This window comes from Mycetomoellerius zeteki, unplaced genomic scaffold (assembly GCF_001594055.1).
Source record: "Mycetomoellerius zeteki isolate Tzet28-1 unplaced genomic scaffold, Tzet1.0 scaffold101, whole genome shotgun sequence".
NCBI classification, from domain to species: Eukaryota; Metazoa; Arthropoda; class Insecta; order Hymenoptera; family Formicidae; genus Mycetomoellerius; species Mycetomoellerius zeteki.
Window position 1 is genome coordinate 503,140 of NW_017255923.1, and position 5,534 is coordinate 508,673.

At 31.2% G+C, this 5,534-nt stretch overlaps 1 pseudogene; it reads right to left on the reverse strand.

The window, feature by feature from the left end:
• Positions 1-2,025: 2,025 nt before the first annotated feature.
• LOC108731385 (uncharacterized) lies at positions 2,026-4,388 on the reverse strand (annotated as a pseudogene).
• Between the last annotated feature and the right edge of the window lie 1,146 nt (positions 4,389-5,534).

A 5,534-nucleotide genomic window follows, 5' to 3' on the forward strand; every position in this document is an offset into this window, starting at 1 on the left:
TGAGAGCGTATGCGACCACATGCAGAATCGTTCTTTGTTCCGAGATGCAATGTGCAAGAGTCTAATGATCCAAGAATCTCTCCGGGAATCTAATATCCGCCGAGATTTCTTTCCGTTTGCAAGAACTGGGAAGCGTAGCGATTGAAATCGACCTATAATTTCCCATTCTTGCGCGTGATCGAGTAATTAGAAAAATATATGGTTTAGAAAAATACGTTCTCAAGATACGTTGCATTAAATCGAATTGTTGTGAATGTTAATCGAAATTAAAAACTTCTGTCGAAAGTCTCGATTGTGTCGGAAATTCGGAACGTGTTGAAAATTTTATAAGTGTTGAATGATTGGACAATATGTTTTTTCTTTCTTTAACATTATTTTTTTATTGCAATATAGACATGAATGATAAATTTATTTTTAAGAATTTTAAATTGTTTATTTGGAAATACACAGTTCGAGTACGATGTTCTTTATACGATGAAACTATTTAAAAACTTTCAAAAGGAAGAATTAACATCCATCACTTAAAAGAACTATTTTTATGAATTTATAGTTCTAGAGATTCGAAGATTTTTAAGAGTAATCCATATAACCTTGAAGACGAAGAGTCAATTCGCTTTATGTGATATCTGCGACATTAACCCAACGAGAAGTATTATAACCGTAAAAGCAATAATTTGTACAATAGTTGTATTTTTCTTCTCGCGTATCATTTACGAAGGAAATAAAGTATTTCGTGGCCATACAATAAAAAAATATTTTGTATTTTTGTGAAAATCTCACTGAAATTCTTGTATTGAATTTTCAGACTTGATTGTTAATTAAATATGATGTAATTATATCATTTGAATATTTTGACGTGTTAAATTTATATAGAACATTTTTTGGTGTTAAAATAACAATTTATGTAAGTGAACAAAAAATAATGTAGAGTTAAAACGTAAATTCTAAAATAATTGAATAAAATGTATCTACGTGTCGGTTTAATATATTCTAAATATCAATATTAAGATTAGTAACAGGATTGCTTATATGAGCACATCATCTATGCAAGAGAAGCACCTATTACGGTCAAAGTTAGATGTTGGAATAATACATCTGTATGTATTTTAAATAAACTTATCCCAGATATACAGGGTGTATCTAACATAACGTACATTAATCATACAGTGCTATTCCTAATAAAAAACTGAGTCGAAAAGTCCTTTAGCATTTTGCAACTTTCGCAATAGTTAACAAGATATTAATTACAAAAATATCGCTGAATATTAGTTTTCAATAATTTTTTTTACAGAAAAACTGCTAGAGATAAAAATTGTTTATTTTCTTTTCATAAAGTTATGAGAATTTTTTCAGAATTTTTTAATACCGTATTTTCTCATGTTGGTAAAAATAAGAAAATGCAGTACTAAAAAGTTGATAAAAAATTCTGAAAAAATTCTTAGAGTTTTATGAGAAGAAAATAAATTTTTGTCTGTTGCAGTTTTTCAGTAAATTTGATAGTATTTGAGTAAAAAAATATTGAAAACCAATATTCAGCGATTTTTAGAAATTAATATCTTGTTAACTATTGCGAAAATTGTAAAACAGTAGAGGACTTTTCGACTCAGCTTTTATTAGGAATAGCACTGTATGATTAGTGTACGTTATTTCAGATACACCCTGTATAACTGTGCGCTACGCATTACTTATAAATGTCAACTATTTTACTAAAGAAATAAGCTTCCACAATTTTGTTCCAAATTGTGTCAATTTTTAAATTAAATTATAAAAACATAATATTTGTGTTTTTTTTTCTAACCTACCTATTTTCATTTCATGTAAATTAACATTCAGATGGACCGTTTAAGACATGAAATATATTAAATTTAACGCAAACAATTTTCAACTATAGGTATGTATAATTCTCTAATTGTAGTGGATTAGAGGTACAGTGTTTTCTTTTGAATACTATAGAAAATATATTTGAAGAAAATACCGCTGGCAAATCGTGATTGAATATGCTTAGTGTCGCGACTGCAGCTGCTTTCATCGATATCGCCGCATTACACTCGTTACTTTGTCGAGCGAAGTAACGTAATCGCGTTTAAATCGTACGTCGTGTATTATGTACGGTAGTTAGTCCAGCGCCGCGCGGATTACGCGCGCGCTCAGGCGCGAGTTCGCGTGGCGGAGTTCGCCACGCAACGCGGCCTTTCGCGGCGACGAGATGGGCATTACCGCCTGTGCAAACTGGGCCAATGGGTCATACCACACGCGAGCGAGTTTCCCGCGTATCTTCGTCGTCGCCTCGCCATTTTGTCGGCGTTCTCCATTTGTCGGCGCTCCTTATCGCCGCTTTCGCGAAAGAGGACGATGTGCAGTGTACCGCAGAGCCTAAAAAAAAAATTAATACTCGGCTAGATTACACTCGTGGTGTCTTCTAGCCGTCTAGAATTTCCTTACGATTCGTAAATAAAATTGAAAGAAAAAGATACAACCCATATATATTAAGTGGTTTTTTTAGATCAAGGTTATTGTCTGATAAATTTTAAAAGTCTGGATGATTTCTTTTTTTTTAGACGTAAGGGCTCATCAAAATTCATAATTTACTACAATTTTATGCAAAATTAATAACGATATCTCGTTAAGTTATTATCCATACATTGTTAAATTTATAATGTCAAATTATACTCAATTTGAGTAATTTTTAATTGTTTCTGTTGGTCGCCATTGTTTCTACAACTCAATATATCGTTAATTTAACTAAAACAATGGAGTTAAGGAACTTAACTCGAGAAAATGTATTGAATTTAGCTCAAATTTAATTTGGATATTATTTAATAAGTGCATTAATTGTTAATATGGACGTTGTTTAATTCGAAACTAGTTGCAAAAATGGATTGATTTACATTTTGACACACACAAAGAATTAAGTGAAAAGTTAATTCATGGGATTGGGTTACAATTGCTTCTTTGATGTCTAACGGTACACATAGGTATACAAAGTCGTCTTAGATCAAGGTTGCTTTACGAATCTTAAAAATTCCAACGATTTTTTATGTAGATGTAAAGGTTTAATAAAATGTATAATGCACCATAATTTTATGCGAAATTATTAACGATATCTCGTTAAATTATCGTCTATATAATCTCATTAAATCTTTCGCGCTGCCTCTCAATTCGCGATACGGCTTTGATTAAAAAAATCGACTAATTGTGGAACGGGGAGTGAAATGTGGAGTTCACGGTATGCTGGTCGAGGTCGATTGGCGAAACGTGCGCACGCAAACGTTTTATTACTATTTAATTTACGTTAACGTGGTAACATAGAGTTAGTTGATATCAGCGACGTAACGGGATCTTGCACGACCTTGCAATTAAGATCTGCCTATGTATGTACATATATAAGGTGTATGTATGCATGTACGTAGTTCTTTGAAGTCGTCTCTTACGTAAAAGCGGTAAGTACCTGCGAACGTAATACTTCCTACGTTTGCATATTACTTACCACTGCATAATAGACGTCGATGAAGCGCACGCGACACATACCGTTGCGATTAGAAATAGATATTTTGCGCGCAAATACGTGCATAAATACTTTTGAAATCACGCCGGGCGAATATAATACCGATATCGAGTCATATTATACATAATAAATAGAAAATAAAAGCCTTAAACAGTCGAGCTGGATCTTTAATGTTTAAATAATTCGGCGTGAATTTATATACTACTCTAATCCTGCAAACTGCATGCCGGATTTAATTTTCAGTCTTGGTATAATTCTAATAGAATCAGAGTACACGGAGAGAATTTTTTCTTAAAACGTATCCTGAAAATATGACAATCGTGGGACAACATTGTATTTCGAAGAATTTTAATGTAAATCTCTCATTCATTAATAAAATTACAATAAAATATAAAATAAGTTTGATAAATTTTTTTACTGAAGTGCATGGTAAAAATTTTTTAAATGTTGTATGCCAGTTGTACCACAACTAGCATATTTTCAAGGTAAATTTTAAAAGAAAATTCTCTCCGTGTAGTAACATCATAAATTAAATCGACAAGGAATTTAATAATATTGTGTGTGATGTTCATAGGTATCTTAGAAAGATGTTAATAATCTGATGCCAACAAGTATTTTAAACTTGTAAATAATTTTATTGCGAAAATTATTACTTCATTAAATTGTGATTCATGTTGATTCATCACGTGCGATTCTCGAGTGGCCTTGATTTAGGGAAATGTGAGACTGTTTTGCAGTCAATTCATGTGTACATGATTGTTAAGCTCGTGTAACGTTGTAACATTGTTGGCGATCGCTCAATTTTGCAATCTCACAATTAGCAAGTCCCACTCGACTCCAAAGTTGCATGTAAAATAAACGATTACCTCGAGGAATGATACATTGAGACACGATGTTTACGGAAATATACGTGTGCAGCGCAAAATGCGAGGTTGCTTCGCGTCTTCAATGCCGAGTGCATTCCAAGTCCTTAGATACGATCCTTGAATATTTTCCTCATGCTTCTCGATACACTACGTTTCTGTAATTCTTGAAATTTCCACTGGCATTGAGAATGCTTTGATGGTAATTTTCCTAAATGGGGGGTTATTGAACGTTTTTTAAAAATCCTTTTCCTGAAAAACCGAAAATCTTTCGATTTACACGCAAGTACAACCTTGGCCATAACTACAAGCATCCTCAATTTATTGCATTGTCTTGTAAAAAGCGGTAATAAAAACCAAAGGAGAACTAATAAAATATTAAAATTGTTATAAATGTAAATATTATTTTTCAATAAAACTGTTTTTTAATTTATCTTTTGTTACATATAGAACGTTTATGTCAATTTATGGAGCTTTATATGCAGGGTTGTTTTAGCTAAATAGAAAAAAATCCTCTGATTTTTTTCCTAACTGAAGCCTGAAAAGAGCGCTGAATAAAAACAAAGAAAACATTATTAATTAGAAACAAAAAGTACAATAAGAGAATGGAAAGTGGCAAAGTGAAAAAAAACTTTTACTGTATTTTCTAAAGCTGTATTTTCAATACAAAAAACTCTAATCTTAAATTGAAAAGACAGCATTTATCTTCTTGTCTATTTCTATAAATTCTTGAATTCTTTACAGACATAATTTTAAGTATCTTGATTTTTAATTTATAATTATTATCTTAATTAAAAATTTTTTATCTTAAAATTACGAAATTTTGAAATATTTCTTTCGTTTGCGTTTAAAAAAATGCATGAAGTATTGTAAATATTTTGTATAATGTGTGGTTTTTACAATTTTTCTATGAGTGATTTACGATACTTCGTTAACATCTCTTTTGCAAATGTCAAGATATTAATAGGTTTCTTTTTAACTACGTATGTATCCGTTAATACTTTTTTGTAAATCAACTGCACAAAAAAATTATAAAAATATTTATACTTTCTTAAATAATTCTAAAAAATATCGAAGTGACTCACTGTGTCTGATACTGACTGACCAACATATCATGAACCGGTTTTTGAACTATTAATAGTAATGTTTGCGATATGGTGCTTTGT